Source organism: Bos mutus, chromosome 3 (assembly GCF_027580195.1).
Source record: "Bos mutus isolate GX-2022 chromosome 3, NWIPB_WYAK_1.1, whole genome shotgun sequence".
NCBI classification, from domain to species: Eukaryota; Metazoa; Chordata; class Mammalia; order Artiodactyla; family Bovidae; genus Bos; species Bos mutus.
In genome coordinates this window covers 62,653,587-62,672,725 of record NC_091619.1, presented here as the reverse complement: position 1 = coordinate 62,672,725, position 19,139 = coordinate 62,653,587, and the positions used below count along the sequence as shown (strand labels likewise).

Sequence of the window (19,139 nt, the reverse complement as noted above, 5' to 3'; positions counted from 1 at the left end):
TCTTGGGATATGCTCAAACTCATGTCCATTGAGTTGGTGATGCCATCCAATTATCTCATCCTCTGTTATCCCCTTCTCCTCCTGCCTTCAGTCTTTCCCAACATCAGGGTCTTTTCTAAGGAGTTAGTTCTTCACATCAGGTGGCCCAAGTATTAGAGTTTCAGCTTCAGCATCTGTCCTTCCAATGAATATTCAGAACTATTTCCTTTAGGATTGAATGATTTGATCTCCTTGTAGTCCAAGAGGCTCTCAAGAATCTTCTCGAACACCACAGTTCAGAAGCCTCGTCGCTTAGCTGATAAAGAGTCTGCCTGCAATGTGAGAGACCAGGTTCAATACCTGGGTTCAGAAGATCTGATGAAGAAGGGAATGACTACCCACTCCAGTATTCCTGCCTGGAGAATTCCAGGGACAGAGAAGCCTAGGAAGCTACAGTCCATGGGGTCTCATAGAGTTGGACATGACTAAGCAACTAACAACAAAATTGTAAGTGCTCTCTTCGGCAGCACATATACTAAAATTTGAGATATCAAGGGATTATTCATGCAAAGGTTGGAACAATAAATGACAGAAATAGTGATGACCTAGCAGAAACAGAAGAGATTGAGAAGAGATGGTCGGAATACACAGAAGAATTATAGAAGGAAGGTCTTTATGACTTGGATAACCATGAAGGTGGGGTCACTCACTTAGAGCCAGACATCTTGGAGTCTGAAATCAAGTGGGCCTTAAGGAAGTATTACTATGAACAAAGCTAGTAAGGTGATGGAATTCCAGCTGAGCTATTTAAAATCCTAAAAAATGATCCTGTTAAAATGCTAAATTCAGTTTGTTAGCAAATTTGGAAAACTCAGCAGTGGCCACAAGAATGGAAAAGGTCAGTTTTCATTCCAATCCCAGAGAAGAGCAATGCCAGAAAATATTCAAACTGCTGAATAATTGCGCTCATTTCACATGCTAGGTTAGCATTTCACAATGTTATGCTCAAAATCCTTCAAACTAGGCTTCAGCAGTATGTAAACTGAGAACTTTCAGATGTATAAGCTGGATTTAGGAAAGGCAGAGGAACAAGAAATCAAATTGTCAATATAAGTTGGATCATAGGAAAAGAAAGTGAATTCCAGAAAAAAAAAATCTACTTCTGCTTCATTGAGTATGCTAAAGTCTTGATAGCGTGAATCACAACAAACTGTGGAAAATTCTTTAAGAGAAGGTAACACCAGACAACCTTACCTGGCTCCTGAGAAACCTATATGAAGGTCAAGAAGCAACAGTTAGAACTGGAAATGGAACAGGAGACTGATTCCAATCGGGAAAGGAGTATGTCAAGGCTGTATATTGTCACCCTGTTTCTTTAACTTATATGCAGAGTACATCATGCAAAATGCTGGGCTGCATTAATCACAAGCTAGAATCAAGATTTATGGAAGAAATATAAATAACCTCAGATATGCAGATGATACCACTCTAATGGCAGAAAGTGAAGACAAACTAAAGAGCTTCTTGATGAAGGTGAAAGAGGAGAGTGAAAAAGCTGACCTAAAACTCAGCATTCAAAAATCTAAGATCATTGCATCTGGTACCATCACTTTGTGGCAAATAGGTTGGAAAAAGTGGAAACAGTGACAGATTTTATTTTCTTGGGCTCCAAAATCACTGCAGAAAGTGACTGCACCCATATAATTAAAAAACAGCATATTAAAAAGCAGAGACATCGCTTTGCCAACAAAGGTTCATATCATCAAAGCTATGGTTTTTCCAGTAGTCATATACCAATGTGAAAGTTGGACCATAAAAAAGGCTGAGCACCAAAGAATTCATGCTTTCAAATTTTGGTGCTGCAGAAGACTCTTGACAGTCCCTTGAACAGCACAGAGATCAAACCAGTCAATCCTAATGGAAATCAACCCTGGATAATTATTGGAAGGACTGATGCTGAAGCTGAAGCTCCAACACTTTGCCCACCTGATACAAAGAGGCAAGTCATCGGAAAAGACCCTGATGCTGGGAAATAGTGAAGGCAGAAAGAAAAGAGGGTGACAATGGATGAGATGGTTAGCACTGCCAACTCAGTGGATATGAATTTGAGCAAATTCTAAGAGACAGTGGAGGACAGAAGAGCCTGGCATGCTGCAGTCCATGGGGTTGCAAAGAGTTGAACACAATTTAGTGACTAAACAGCAGCAAATAGGTTTCCTCATGTTTTAATATAACTCAGATCCCCCTCCAATAATTGCTTTATAGCAATTAGAGAAAGAAAGGCCTTGTAATACTTGGCTATAGGAAAGAAGACATTGCTATATTAGGTGGGGAGGGATGATGGATAATTTAATAATAAATTAGTAAACTTTAAATAAGGCAATCAAAAGAAGTAAAGAGAACCTACATTTGAAAGAAGCCAAGTTTTCCAAGTAAAACGCTAATGCTTTATTATTTAAGAATTTAGGTTCTTTTCTCTACTTCAGTTCAGTTCAGTTCAGTTGCTCAGTCATGTCTGACTCATTGCGACCCCATGAATTTCAGCAAGGCAGGCCTCCCTGTCCATCACCAACTCCTGGAGTTCACCCAAACTCATGTCCATCGAGTCAATGATGCCATCCAGCCATCTCATCCTCTGTAATCCCCTTCTCCTTCTGCCCCCAATCCCTCCCAGCATCAGAGTCTTTCCAATGAATCAACTCTTCACATGAGATGGCCAAAGTATTGGAGTTTCAGCTTCAGCATCAGTCCTTCCAAAGAACTCCCAGGGCTGATCTTCTTTAGAATGGACTGGTTGGATCTCCTTGCAATCCAAGGAACTCTCAAGAGTCTTCTCCAACACCACAGTTCAAAAGCATCAATTCTTCGGTGCTCAGCTTTCTTGACAGTCAAACACTCACATCCGAACCTGACCACTGGAAACACCATAGACTTGACTAGACAGACCTTTGTTGGCAAAGTAATGTCTCTGCTTTTGAATATGCTATCTAGGTTGGTCATAACTTTCCTTCCAAGGAGTAAGCATCTTTTAATTTCATGGCTACAGTCACCATCTGCAGTGATTTTGGAGCCCAAAAAAATAAACTCTGACACTGTTTCCAATGTTTCCCCATCTATTTCCCATGAAGTGATGGGACCAGATGCCATGATCTTCGTTTTCTGAATGTTGAGTTTTAAGCCAACTTTTTCACTCTCCTCTTTCATCTTCATCAAGAAGCTTTCTAGTTCCTGTTCACTTTCTGCCATAAGGGTGGTGGCATCTGCATATCTGAGGTTATTGATATTTCTGCCTGCAACCTTGATTCCAGCTTGTGCTTCTTCCAGCCCAGCGTTTCTCATGATATACACGGCATATAAGTTAAACAAGCAGGTTGACAACATACAGCCTTGACGTACTCCTTTTCCTATTTGGAACCAGTCTGTTGTTCCATGTCCAGTTCTAACTGTTGCTTCCTGACCTGCATATAGGTTTCTCAAGAGGCCAGTCAGGTGGTCTGGTATTCCCATCTCTTTCAGAATTTTCCACAGTTTATTGTGATCCACACAGTCAAAGGCTTTGGCATAGTTAATAAAGCAGAAATAGATGTTTTTCTGAACTCTCTTTCTTTTTCCATGATCCAGCAGATGCTGGCAATTTGATCTCTGGTTCCTCTGCCTTTTCTAAAACCAGCTTGAACATCTGGAAGTTCACGGTTCACATATTGCTGAAGCCTGGCTTGGAGAATTATGAGCATTACTTTACTAGCATGTGAGATGAGTGCAGTTGTGCAATATTTTGAGTATTCTTTGGCATTGCCTTTCTTTGGGATTGGAATGAAAACTGACCTTTTCCAGTCCTGTGGGAACTGCTGAGTTTTCCAAATTTGCCGGCATATTGAGTATAGCAGTTTCACAGCATCGTCTTCCAGGATTTGAAATAGCTCCACTGGAATCCCATCACCTCCACTAGCTTTGTTCGTAGTGGTGCTTTCTAAGGCCCACTTGACTTCACATTCCAGATGGTCTGGCTCTAGGTGAGTGATCACACCATCATGATTATCTTGGTCGTAAAGTTCTTTTTTGTACAGTTCTTCTGTGTATTCTTGCCACCTCTTCTTAATATCTTCCCTCTGTTAGGTCCATACCATTTCTGTCTTTTAACGAGCCCATATTTGCATAAAATGTTCCCTTGATATCTCTAATTCTCTTGAAGAGAGCTCTAGTCTTTCCTATTCTGTTGTTTTCCTCTATTTCTTTGTATTGATTGCTACAAAAGGCTTTCTTATCTCTCCTTGCTATTCTTTGGAACTGTGCATTAAGATGCTTATATGTTTACTTTTCTCTGTAGCTTTTCACTTGTCTTCTTTTCACAGCTATTTGTAAGCCTCCCCAGACAGCCATTTTGCTTTCGCTACTTCAGTTCAGTTCAGTTCAGTCGCTCAGTCGAGTCTGACTCTTTGGGACCCCATGAATCGCAGCACACCAGACCTCCCTGTCCGTAACCAACTCCCAGAGTTCACTCAGACTCACGTCCATCGAGTCAGTGATGCCATCCAGCCATCTCATCCTCTGTCTTCCCCTTCTCCTCCTGTCTCCTCCTGATGAGGGTGTCATCCCTCCCAGCATCAGAGTCTTTTCCAATGAGTCAACTCTTCACATGAGGTGGCCAAAGTACTGGAGTTTCAGCTTTAGCATCATTCCTTCCAAAGAAATCCCAGGGCTGATCTCCTTTAGAATGGACTGGTTGGATCTCCTTGCAGTCCAAGGGACTCTCAAGAGTCTTCTCCAACACCACAGTTCAAAAGCATCAATTCTTCAGCGCTCAGCCTTCTTCACAGTCCAACTCTCACATCCATACATGACCACAGGAAAAACCATAGCCTTGACTAGATGGACCTTTTTGTTGGCAAAGTAATGTCTCTGCTTTTGAATATGCTATCTAGGTTGGTCATAACTTTCCTTTCAAGGAGTAAGCGTCTTAATTTCATGGCTGCAGTCACTATCTGCAGTGATTTTGAAGCCCAAAAAAATAGAGTCTGACAGTATTTCCACTGTTTTCCCATCTATTTACCATGAAGTGATGGGACCGGATGCCATGACCTTTGTTTTCTGAATGTTGAGCTTTAAGCCAGCTTTTTCACTCTCCACTTTCACTTTCATCAAGAGGCTTTTTAGTTCCTGTTCACTTTCTGCCATAAGGGTGGTGTCATCTGCATATCTGAGGTTATTGATATTTTTCCCAGCAATCTTGATTCCAGCTTGTGTTTCTTCCAGTCCAGCGTTTCTCATGATGTACTCTGCATATAAGTTAAATAAGCAGGGTGATACTATACAGCCTTGAGTACTCCTTTCCCTATTTGAAACCAATCTGTTGTTCCATGTCCAGTTCTAACTGTTGCTTCCTGACCTGCATACAGATTTCTCAAGAGGCAGATCTGGTGGTCTGGTATTCTTTCTCTACTTACTAATATATAACACGTATATAAAGGTTGATTTCTTCATCATGCATCTTTGCTTCAACAGAAAACTTTAAATAGCCAAAAAATACAATTATCTAGAGTGTTATTTTTCTCATATGATCTTTTTAGCATGTAAATGAAATATAAAATTTACTTCCTGTAATTTTTAGTACCTTGGAATGGGAAAGCAGACAACAAACTACAACTCATTAACTGAAGCACCTCTTTTTTATAGATGAGAAAATACAATCTCTAACTGAAATGAATAATACTAACAGCGTTTATGAGAGCAAACTGGTTTGCCTATAATGAATTTGTGTTCAGTCATCAAAGGAAATATTAATCAGTTGCTAATATAATGGATTTTGTAATATGAAACTAAAATTAGATAAATATCTTTGTCTCTTATATAATATTATCTTAGACATAGAATTGAAGAATTTTTCAATCAAAATAGAAATTAGCTTAATTGGAAGAAGTGCTTTTTCTTTGCATGTATTATATATTGATAGCTAATTAAGTCAAATTTATGTTTTTCAATACACCTAAGCAACACAATCTTAAACTTTCATTTCATCGAAACAAACAGCACTAATATGCTTGCCAAATCTGTAAATCTAATTGCCGAAAAACACTAGAGTAATGTATTTATCCATTTATGGACATTTTTTTCACATTTGGAAAGGAAGAATTATTCAAATAGAGAAGATTAGGAGAAATAATTGTTACTTTTTGGCATCAATCAATAAATGAAAAGCCTCACTGTTGTTGGATGTAAAGCTGGCCAGCTTGTAAGTTTCATTCTATGCTAATGAAACTAATTATGATTTTAGTAGCTTTAGAACTTCCTTTAAACTCTCAAAACTAATCAAATTCCTTATGATTATAATTGACAAACAGATTCAGTTCCATGGGTTTGCAAAGAGTCTGACATGACTGAGTGACTGGACTGAACTGAGCTGAGAGATTCTAAACAGAGAACTCCAAGTGCAAAGTCTATAGGTTGGGAGAGATTTTTCTGCAGTGAAGAATATATGAAAATGTCATGGTAAATACTGAACTATGAAGCATCAAACATGTATTCCAATAATAGGAAACTAGCATGTAGATTTAGTCTTTCTAATCAAACAAAGTATTATTGTTCAAATAAATTTGTATTGATTTTGTACTTGATTTTTGTCACATTTTCCCCCACCTTGGTTGAGTTACTTTCTATTGCTACATGCCAGGTTTGGAGTTCAGAAAATTCAGTGAATTTACATGAATATGGGTTCTGATTCCTTACATAAACATGCTTATATTGTCTGAATAGTCAAAAGTTCTTTTTATAGAGAGATTTTACTAGGAGTTTTGTTTCCTGGGAACAAAACACAGAGAAATCCAGGAGGTTTAAGGAATTGCCTGGTGTTCTAGTGGTTAGAACTCTCTGCCTTCACTCTGGAAGACTTGGTGTCAATCCCTGGTGGAGTAACCAGGGTTGTAAACCACATAGTGTGGCAAAAAAAAAAAAAAAAAAAACAATAGCAGCAGCAGTAACAACAGCAAGTCTGAAAAGAATGAATACATAACTTGTTTCCATCTAAATTCACAAACAACAATATTTTTGTCAGACTTAGTGCTCAGGAGAAAATAAAAATGAGGACTAGATTATTTTTATTGTACACACTGCATCATGAATGTGTGTTGTTTACTTTCCCTCGCTCTAAACCATGAACATCCAGAGAGGAAAAGTACCTTTATTAATCTGTATTCCCCAAAATCTAGGAAGGTACTTGTTAAAAATACCTATTAATGAATACCTATGGTTCATTAGATGTCTATGTCAAAGATATATTCAGAAACATCATCATGAGGTGGCTAGACAATGGGCAAATGATGAAATAACTATTATACCTAAGAGAAATAAGTAAGGGAATCAACAAACTTTCCAGTTCCAGGAAGGAAAGTGTTTGAAAATATCTCTGTAAGCAAGCAATCCAATCTCCATCTTACCCCACCAGAAATAGTATTCTCACACCTTAAAAAGCAATTGTTCCATATTTGGACAACTAAGTGTTACACAGATCTAACCTCCATGTCCTCACATCTTTTTCTAGTAGGTGCAGACTCTGGAATCCTGAATACTGCAGCCTTTCAAGGATTTGATACTCAGATCTGCCACTGCACTGAAGTAGACTCACTTAAAACTCTTTCTTCATAAGAAGCAGTTTTTATATTCATTTTCTTACCCATACTGTATACATTCTGTACTTGTTCATTGCTCTCTTATAAAATGAGATCTATAGGTAAAATTGGACATTACTTCCATCACCAGTCATATTCACAACTGGGTGCTGTTTTCACTTTGGCTCCATCTCCTCATTCTTTCTGGAGTTATTTCTCTGCTCTTCTCTAGTAATGTAATGGGCAGCTACCGACTTGGGGACTTTATCTTTCAGTGTCATATATCTTTGCTTTTCATTCTGTTCATGGGGTTCTTAAGGCAGGAATATTGGAGTGGCTTGCCATTCCCTTCTCCAGTACCACATTTTCTCAGAACTCTCCACTATGACCCGTCTGTCTTGGGTGGCCCTGCATGACATGGCTCATAGTTTCTATGAGTTAGACAAGGCTGTGATCCAGGTGATCAGTTTGGTTAGTTTTCTATGATTGTTGTTTTCATTCTGTCTGCCCTATAATGGATAAGAATAAGAGGCTTATGGGAGCTTCATGATGGGAGAGACTGACTGTGGGAGAAACTAGGTCTTGTTTTGATGGGTGGGGCCATGCTCAGTGAATCTTAAATCCTAAAAGACCTACAAGAATTTCTAGAACTAACACCAAAAAAAGATGTCCTTTTCATCATGGGGGACTGGAATGCAAAAGTAGGAAGTCAGGGGATACCTGGAGTAACAGGTAAGTTGGGCCTTGGAGTACAAAATGAAGCAGGGCAAAGGCTAAAAGTATTTTGCCAAGAGAATGCACTGGTCATAGCAAACACCCTCTTCCAACAACACAAGAAAAGACTCTACACATGGACATCACCAGATGGTCAATACCGAAATCAGATTGATTATATTCTTAGCAGCTGAAGATGGAGAAGGTCTATAGAGTTAGCAAAAACAAGACCAGGAGCCAACAGCAGCTCAAATCATGAACTTCTTATTGCTAAATTCAGACTCAGATTGAAGAAAGTGGGGAAAACCACTAGACCATGAAGGTATGACCTAAATCAAAATCCTTATGATTATACAGTGGAAGTGACAAATAGATTCAAGGGATTGGATCAGTTAGGCAGAATGTCTGAAGAACTATGGATGGAGGTTTGTAACATTATACAGGAGGCAGTGATCAAGACCATCCCCAAGAAAAAGAAATGCAAAAAGGCAAAAGGGTTGTCTGAGGAGGCATTATAAATAGCTGAGAAAGGAAGAGAAGCTAAAGGCAAAGGAGAAAATGAAAGATATAAGCATCTGAACGCAGAGTTCCACAGAATAGCAAGGAGAGATAAGAAAGACTTCCTTAGTGATCAGTGCAAAGAAATAGAGGAAAACAATAGGTGGGTAAAGACTAGAGATCTCTTCAAGAAAATTAGAGATATCAAAGGAACATTTCATGCAAAGATGGGCACAACAAAGGACAGAAATGGTATGGACCTAACAGAAGCAGAAGATATTAACAAGTGGCAAGAACATACAGAACTAGGCAAAAAAGATTTTAATGACCTTAATAACCATGATGGTGTGATCACTCAACTAGAACCAGACATCCTGGATTCCAAAGTCAAGTGGGCCTTAGGAGGCATCACTATGAACAAAGTTAGTAGACGTGACGGAATTCTAGTTGAGCTATTTCAAATCCTAAAGGATGATGCTGTGAAAACTCAACACTTAATATGCCATCACATTTGGAAAATTCAGCAGTGGCCACAGGACTGAAACAGGTCAATTTTCATTCCAATCCCAAAGAAAAGTCATGCCAAAGAATGTTCAAAGTACTGCACAATTGCAGTCATCTCACACGCTAGCAAAATAATGCTCAAAATTCCCCAAGAAAGGATTCAACAGTACATGGATCGTGAACTTCCAGATGTTTAAGTACTGGATTTAGAAAGGCAGAGGAACCAGAGATCAAATTGCCAACAATTGTTGGATCATAGAAAAAGCAAGAGAATCCCAGAAAAACATCTGCTACTGCTTAGTTGAATACACAAACACCTTTGACTATGTGGATCACAACAAACTATGGAAAATTCTTAAATATATCGGGATATCAGAACACCTTACCCCTCTTCTGAGAAATCTATATGCTGCTCAAGAAGCAACACTTAGAACCGGACATGGAACAATAGACTGGTTCCAAATCAGGGAAGGAGTATGTCAAGGCCATATATTGCCACCCTATTTATTTAACTTATATGTGGAGTATATCACGTGAAATGCCAGGCTGGATGAAGCACAAGCTGGAATCAAGATTGCCAGGAGAAATATCAAATACCTCAGATACACAGATGACACCAGCCTTATGGCAGAAATTGAAGAGGAACAAAAGGGTCTCTTAATGAAAGTGAAAGAGGAGAGTGAAAAAGCTCATTTAAAGTTCAACATTCCAAAAAACGAAAAGCATGGCATCTGGCCCCATCACTTCATAGCAAATAGATGGGGACACAATGGAAACAGTGAGAGACTTTATTTTCTTGGGCTCCAAAATCACTGCAGATGGTGACTGCAGCCATGAAGTCAAAAGGTGCTTGCTCCTTAGAAGAAAAACTATGACCAAACTAGACAGCTTATTAAAAAGCAGAGACATTATTTTGCCAACAAAGGTCTATATAGTCAAAGCTATGGTTTTTCCAGTAATCATATATGGATGTGAGAGTTCAACCATAAAGAAAGCTGAGCACTGAAGAATTGATGCTTTTGAACTGTGGTGTTGAAGAAGACTCTTGAAAGATCCTTGGACAACAAGGAGATCAAATTAGTCAATCCTAAAGAAAATCAATTGTGAATATTCACTGGAAGGACTGATGCTGAAGTGGAAGCTCCAATACTTTGTATGCAAAGAACTGACTCATTGGAAAAGACCCCGATGCTGGGAAAGACTGTAAGCAGGAGGAGAAAGGGACAATGGAAGATGAAATGGTTAGATGGCATCAGCGACTTAATCAGTATGAGTTTGAGCAAGCTCCGGGAGTTGGTGATGGACAGGGAGGCCTGGCATGTTACAGTCCATGGGTCACAAAAAGTTGAACACATCTGAGCACTGAACTGAACTGATAGGTAAAATCCTCAGAAGTGCAAATCTGAATAAAAATAGTGAATTATAGAAAAAAATAGCCTTAGAAAAGAACAAAACAGAAACTGGACAACATGGGAATCACAGCCATGTTAGTTTATTACACATTTTTACCAAGCATTTTTATATCAGGTTAAAGATTTTAAAGAATGGATAAGGCACATTATTTTTATTGAAGAACTAGGAATCTCTTAAGAAAGAAAGAACCATTAGTAACTACAATGCAATGTAGTATTCATTATAACAGAATTATTTACTCTGAGATTGTTACTTTACTATTAATTAATGTAGCAAACACCCTCTTTCAACAACACAAGAGAAGACTCTACACATGGACATCACCAGATGGTCAACACTGAAATCAGATTGATTATATCTTTACAGCCAAAGATGGAGAAGCTCTATACAGTCAACAAAAACAAGACCAGGAGCTGACTGTGGCTCAGATCATGAACCCCTTATTGCCAAATTCAGACTTAAATTGAAGAAAGTAGGGAAAACCACTAGACCATTCAGGTATGACCTAAATCAAATCCTTATAAATTATACAGTGTAAGTGAGAAATAGATTTAAGGGACTAGATCTGATAGATAGAGTGCCTGATGAACTATGGACTGAGGTTCGTGACATTGTACAGGAGACAGGGATCAAGACCATTCCCATGGAAAAGAAATGCAAAAAAGCAAAATGGCTGTCTGGGGAGGCCTTACAAATAGCTGTGAAAAGAAGAGAAGTGAAAAGCAAAGGAGTAAAGGAAAGACATAAGCATCTGAATGTAGAGTTCCAAAGAATAGCAAGAAGAGATAAGAAAGCCTTCCTTAGCGATCAGTGCAAAGAAATAGAGGAAAAAAACAGAATGGGAAAGACTAGAGATTGCTTCAAGAAAATTAGAGATACCAAGGGAACATTTCATGCAAAGATGGGCTCGATAAAGGACAGAAATGGTATGGACCTAACAGAAGCAGAAGTATTAAGATGAGGTGGCAAGAATACACAGAAGAACTGTACAAAAAAGATCTTCACGACCAAATAAATAACGATGGTGTGACCACTCACCTAGAGCCAGACATCCTGGAATGTGAAGTCCAGTGGGCCTTAGAAAGCATCACTATAAACAAAGCTAGTGCAGGTAATGGAATTCCAGTTGAGCTATTTCAAATCCTGAAAGATGATGATGTGAAAGTGCTGCACTCAATATGCCAGCAAATCTGGAAAACTCAGCAGTGGACACAGGACTGGAAAAGGTCAGTTTTCATTCCAATCCCAAAGAAAGGTAATGCCAAAGAATGCTCAAACTACCACACAATTGCACTCATCTCACACGGTAGTAAAGTAATACTCAAAATTCTCCAAGCCAGGCTTCAGCAATACTTGAACCATGAACTTCCAGATGTTCAAGCTGGTTTTAGAAAAGGCAGAGGAACCAGAGATCAAATTGCCAACATCCGCTGGATCATGGAAAAAGCAAGAGAGTTCCAGAAAAACATCTACTTCTGCTTTATTGACTATGCCAAAGCCTTTGACTGTGTGGATCACAATAAACTGGAAATTCTGAAAGAGATGGGAATCCCAGACCACCTGACCTGCCTCTTGAGAAACCTGTATGCAGATCAGGAAGCAACAGTTAGAACTGGACATGGAACAACAGACTGGTTCCAAATAGGAAAAGGAGTACGTCAAGGCTGTATATGGTCACCCTGCTTATTTAACTTATATGCAGAGTACATCATGAGAAACGCGGGACTGGAAGAAACACAAGCTGGAATCAAGATTGCCGGGAGAAATATCAATAACCTCAAATATTCAGATGATACCACCCTTAAGGCAGAAAGTGAAGAGGAACTAAAAAGTCTTTTGATGAAAGTGAAAGAGGAGAGTGAAAATGTTGGCTTAAAGTTCAACATTCAGAAAACGAAGATCATGGCATCTGGTCCCATCACTTCATGGGAAATAGATGGGGACACAGTGGAAACAGTGGCAGACTTTATTTTTGGGGCTCCAAAATCACTGCAGATGGTGATTGCAGCTATGAAATTAAAAGACGCTTACTCCTTGGAAGGAAAGTTATGACCAACCTAGATAGCATATTGAAAAGCAGAGACATTACTTTGCCAACAAAGTCCGTCTAGTCAAGGCTATGGTTTTTCCTGTGGTCATGTATGGATGTGAGAGTTGGACTGTGAAGAAGGCCGAGCGCCGAAGAATTGATGCTTTTGAACTGTGGTGTTGGAAAAGACTCTTGAGAGTCCCTTGGACTGCAAGGAGATTCAACCAGTCCATTTTGAAGGAGATCAGCCCTGGGATTTCTTTGGAAGGAATGATGCTAAAGCTGAAACTCCAGTACTTTGGCCAACTCATGTGAAGAGTTGACTTATTGGAAAAGGCCCTGACGCTGGGAGGGATTGGGGGCAGGAAGAGAAGGGGACGACAGAGGATGAGATGGTTGGATGGCATCACTGACTCGATGGATGTGAGTCTGAGTGAACTCCAGGGGATGACGTGCTGTGATTCATGGGGTCGCAAAGAGTCGGACACGACTGAGCGACTGAACTGAACCTGGTTTCTTTCAGGCTTCAAAAATAATGTAAAAACATCGTTCTCTGGAGTCGTTCACTTTTGCTTTGTACTTGCCAAGTTAAAACTTCACTGCCTAAAAACTAACCATGATTCCCTCTACCACTTTGTAACATAGACCAAATCCCATAGACGGGGTTCCAGCAAAAGTATCTGTGTTGTTTCCCTTCACCTCCTCTTGTTATTTCAAAAGAGTTAAGATTCCAGTCTCTTTCATGCCTTCTTCCTCTAGATCGGTTCCTCCAAATTTAGTCTAAATGAACATTCAGTAGGTATATGATGCATTATTCTTGATTACATGTTTTATTTGGAACCTAAGAAAGCCAGATATTTACTCCCATCTTCTTTAATGAATGGATATGGTTTTATTTTTATTAGATTTGCTGGAATTTGAGACAGAAATATGTAGAATGATTTTAATTTCATTGAATTCAAAAGAAAAACACACTAAGAGATCAGCGGACCCCCCACCTCACCATATGTTCATTGAATTTAAGTGTGAGTGAGTAAATAAAAGGAAAACATAAAAACAAATGATATTGCTTGGAGTTTTGTAACTAGAATTTCATTCTCCTTTGTTTTTCTTTCACCCCTTTCACATAATTACTCTGTTCCTATGTTGATTTTTTTAAAATTTTGTTTTGTTTTTAATGGTTAACTTAAATCAGACAAATAAGGCATACTGGTAATAACTTCATTTGTAAATGAAGAAAGTGATTTATTCACTCAGGTACCTTTTAAAACTGAACAGATCTTTATCAGGTGCTTTTGGCCTATCATGAATGAAATATGTATTTATTTAAATAATGTGCTCACTTTATTTGGAATAGATTATGTAAAGATCACACTTCTATTAATACCTGCAGAAGAATAGTACACATTACTGTAAATCAGATTCTTATTTTGTATACAATCAGGAAGTGATCAGAAAGCATGCAAATTGAGAAAGTATTATTTAATAACTGTATCTTTAACCTCATTTAAAAATTAATCCAATAGGCATATAGTCAACTATCTTTTTGGTTTTCTCACCCAACTTCCAAAAGTATTTTGTGTTGATATTTTAGGAGTAGATACACAGTTAGACAAACCAATTACTTCTTCCTTGTCTGCTATAGATAAAGCATAAGTTATTAGGTTTATTCTGTATGTGACTTACACAGCAGTTTAAGGAAAAAAATAACTTTTAATAAAGTTTTGAGCCCATGCTTGTTTTCCCAAGGTACAATATAGCTGTTATTTATAGTTTTACTGAAAAAGCTGGTCGTGAATTTTCAGCAGTTCATGTAACTAGCTTTCTGCTTGGGAAGGCAACATTACTTTCCAAAACCAGCTAAGAATTTGTCTCTGACAGCAAGGTTTTCAAGAAAATATCTTTTTCCCCAGAAATCCATAATTAAACAATAACAGTGCCTGTATAAATCCAGTTATAGTTTTGTAAAATATGTCTTTACTATGAATACTAAGAGAGTTTATTTCTTTAAATTGTGCAATATCCAGGTAATCTAAGTGAAGTAAAATATTCAGTAAAGTTTCTTAATGGACATATGAGTTCCCTTCAGACTAGGTGTAGAAATTCTTACCCAGAAGAGCCAGTGATATTCAGAAACATGTTACATATTTCATTTTACTTAGAGAGCTCTTAACTCAGCTCTTGTATCTGTATTTCAAACATTAGCCACTAACCACCTGGACTATTTTACTTCCCTTTAACTCTCACTTATTTCAATTATGACTAATGCTGCTGCTAAATTGAGAAGGTCTTGGCTATCTGATAAAACCTACCAAATTATCACCCTCCTCCTTTCGGTGTGCTTTATTCTGTACATAATGTTCTTTTAAAATCACCTCTCTGAGGTATAAATGTGATGCATCACTTCCCCAGCAATATCATCTCTACTATCTCCACAGTTTTGTTTTCATCATTCTGCTGAAAATAATACTCTCAAGACACAAAACTATTTTACAAAACTCAATGTGCTTTTTTTTTTTAACTAAGCCTGCAAGATATTTCTCAATAAATTCTCCCTCTTTTCATACCAAGAATATTTCTAATTTTTAGATACATTCTTCATTATCCCTTTAGTTGGTAGTAGATTTCCCAATGGACATAGTCATTGATCAGAAATATCTTGAAATATTTCTAAAATATTTCTTTCAAAGGAGAAATGATACTCTGCCTCATCCCTTCCTTCTTGCTATTGGCTGTAATATACACATGATATTTGGATTTCTGGCAGCCACACTGGAGCATGATTTGGAATCAACATGAAACAGTTTAAAGGAAGGAAACTAAATCATTACGATTTCATATAATCACCCTATACTGGAAGTCTAATCTACAAGCTTCTTTTATGTGAAATAGAAGATAATTATTTTGTGTATAAGCTAAATTTTCTTAAGTTTAGTAGGCATTTGATCTTATCCAAAATATCCATAATTTATTTGGTCCACATGAAATGGTCCTTGATTTGGTCCATTTAGTCCAATTGGCTGGACCAAGTATGCTCAAAGACATTTTCAATAGGACCAAATTTCAAGGTCCTTTTGCTGTAGACCAAGTGTCTTATGACATTCTGGGCAGGACCAAGTGTCTTGCAAGTCTTCTTAATAGAGCACACCACGGCACTAAGCCTCTCTAAACCAAACTTTTGAGTCTGGCAGTACTACATATTTTGTTTCTCCTACACAAATTCTTTGCTCCAGAAGACAATTAAATTCAATATAATGAAATAACAAATCTGACACACTGCCCAACAAATATTTGATAATTACCCATTTCTTCCCCTCTATTCAGATAGAACCAATATTCTAATCATTGCACAAACTTGCCTTCTGTTTTTCCTTCTTTAAAGTTTTATATATGTGGTTTTTGACTGATTGAAATATGTTCTTTTCAACTTAATAACAATTAGAATTCATCATAGGATTGAAGAACCATGTGAAAAGATACTTTTCATATGACAATTTTGTCTTGAAGTAATCTTGGTTTTTTTTTAAGAGTCATGTCTCTTACTGAGTGGACCTTAATTTGATATTTCACATTTAATATTTCATCTTACTATTTGCTGAGTTCCAGTAAAAAATTAATACTTTGATTCCCTCATTCTCTAGAAAAGAAAACACAATTTAGTATAGGTAATAATTTCACAAAGAGAAAAAAAACATGGCTACAAGAAAAGTGAAATTAGAGATACTAGAGATTAGATTATAGAAAAAGTTGATTTATATACTTACATTTATATAATATGTAAATAAAATTTATATACTTATACTATTCATCTAATAAAATATATCATTATATATAAAAATTCTGTATTTGTAGAGTAAAATATACTCTTTATATAATCTGACCTCTAATACCACTTTTTATTTTTCTTGTAGCCATGCTTTCTCTTTTTTTATGAAAAGAGACTTCAAAATCTTGGTACTTAAAGAGACTTGTAAGATTGACTATGGCTTTTGCAATAAGTTGTATACATACTGAGGACGGCATGACAATCCACTCGAGTATTCTTACCTGGAGAATGCCATGGACAGAAGAACCTGGTAGGTTACAGTCCATGAGGTCACAAAGAGTTTGACACAAATGGAATGACTTATCTAACACACACATAGAGAGAGATACAAGGCATATATTAAAAAGGGAGCCTAGCAAAGAGCTGAAACTTTACTGTGAATTTTGAAAAAATAAGAAATTCCTAGTTTCCCTATATTATAGCTATATATGAGAAGAAAGATAAGTTACATAGAAAACATGCTGGATCGTATTGCTGAAGGTTCTAATTCCTACTAAAGATACTTATAGTTAATTAGATTTAGATTCAATATAAACCTTGAAGATCTTTGATCAGAGAATTGTTGTGACTGGAGCTTTGTTTTAAGAAAAATAATTTGTTACCAATGAGTAAGATATTCAGAGAGACTGAGGTAAGAGGTAAGGAAATATCTGAGGAAGTTACATTTTTGCATAGGTAGTCTTCCTTTTGTATATAGGTTGTATATAGGTTGTATAAAGGTTGTCTAATAATATATCCTTGTGATGTATCTTCATGTCTTTGTATGTAGTACAAAATAAATTTAGTTCAGTTCAGTTCAGTCATTCAGCCATGTGTGACTCTTTGTGACCCCATGGGCTGCAGCACACCAGTCTCACTGTACATCACCATTTCACAGAGCTTGTTCAAATTTATGTCCATCGAGTTGGTGATGCTATCTAACCATCTCATCCTCTGTTGTCCCCTTCTCCTCCTGCCTGCAATATTTCTCAGCATCAGGATCTTTTCCAATGAGTCAATGCTTCACATCAGGTGGCCAAGGTATTGGAGCTTCAGCATCAGTCCTTCCAATGAATACTCAGGACTGATTTCCTTCAGGATTGATTGGTTTGATCTCCTTATAGTCCAAGGGACTCTCAAGACTCTCAAGATACTCTTCTCCAATACCACAGATCAAAAGCATCAATTCTTTGGTGCTCAGCCTTCTTCACAGGCCAACTCTCACATCCATATGTGAGTACTGGAAAAACCATAGCTTTGGCTATATGGACCTTTGTTGGCAAAGTAATGTCTCCACTTTTTAATATGCTGTTTGGTTGCTCATGGCTTTTCTTCCAAGGAACAACAGTCTTTTAATTTCATGGCTGCAGTCATGATCTGCAGTGGTTTTAGAGCCCAAGAAAATAAAATCTCTCACTATGTCCATTCTTTCTCCATCTATTTGCCATGAAGTGATGGGAACTGAAGTCATGATCTTCAGTTTTTTAATGTTTTTTTTTTTTTTTTTTTTTTTTATGCTGCAAAAAGCTTTATTGTTTCCATATGGTCCAAGGCTTGAGAGAGGGCTCCAGGGTGTTAAAAAAGCTGCCTAGTAGCTGCAGAGAGGGGCTTCAGGCAGCCCTGATGTTAGGTGGGTTCTTCAATGGCCACTGGTCTCCAGAAGCTCCTAGTCGTGCTTGAGGGTGAGCCTTTCAAAGAGATACTCGCCCAACCCAGCCTGGGGACCAGCCAGCCTGCGGAGGTTGGTCAGGTGGTCACCCATCTTCTTGATGAGTTTCACTTCCTCATCTAGGAAGTGGTTCTCCAGGAAGTCACAGATGTGGAGGTCTCCTCGGGCAGAAGCCAGGCCATGCAGATCCAACAGGGCTTGATTCAGGTTCTTCTCTACGAGAAGGGCGGCCTCCATAGCGTCCTGGGTTTTACCCCACTCATCTTGAGATGGCTTCTGCACGTCCAGGAAGAGGGCGCGGCCGCCACGCTGGTTTTGCAGTTTCAAGAGACTCCGCGCCCTCGCGCTTCTCCTTGGCCAATTCGCGAAAAAAGTGACCCACACCCTCCAGGGCCACATCGTCGCGGTCGAAATAGAAGCCCAGAGAGAGGTAGGTGTAGGAGGCCCGCAGTTGCATGTTAACCAGGCGGTTGACGGCGGCCTCCACCTCGGTAGAATAATTCTGACGAATCTGGGAGCTCATGATTGGTCGGTAATAATAAGGAGTTAAAAAATGGTGGCTGGTCCCGGTGATCGCGGACAGCTGAGTGGCTGACTCCGAAGGTTGCGACTGGAAAAAAGGTTGGAGGGTGGTCGGAGGCTGGAGCAAGGGGCGTCCCTGGGTCTGTTCCGTCCAAGCACTGTTGAAGCAAGAGACAGATCCGCGGGGCCGCCGAGCGCACTTCCTAATGTTGAGTTTTAAACCAGCTTTTTCACCCTCCTTTTTCACTTTCATTAAGAGGCTCTTTAGCTCCTCTTCACTTTTTGCCATAAGGGTGGTGTCATCTGAATAACTGAGGTTATTGATATTTCTCCTGACAATCTTGATTGCAGCTTTCACTTCATCCAGCCCAGCACTTGCATGATGTATTCTGCATATAAGCTAAA

The 19,139-nt window shown here is 38.5% G+C and overlaps 1 pseudogene; it reads right to left on the bottom strand.

Moving 5' to 3' along the window:
* Positions 1 to 18,043: 18,043 nt before the first annotated feature.
* On the bottom strand, positions 18,044 to 18,939 carry LOC102271097 (ferritin light chain pseudogene; annotated as a pseudogene).
* Positions 18,940 to 19,139: the final 200 nt, after the last annotated feature.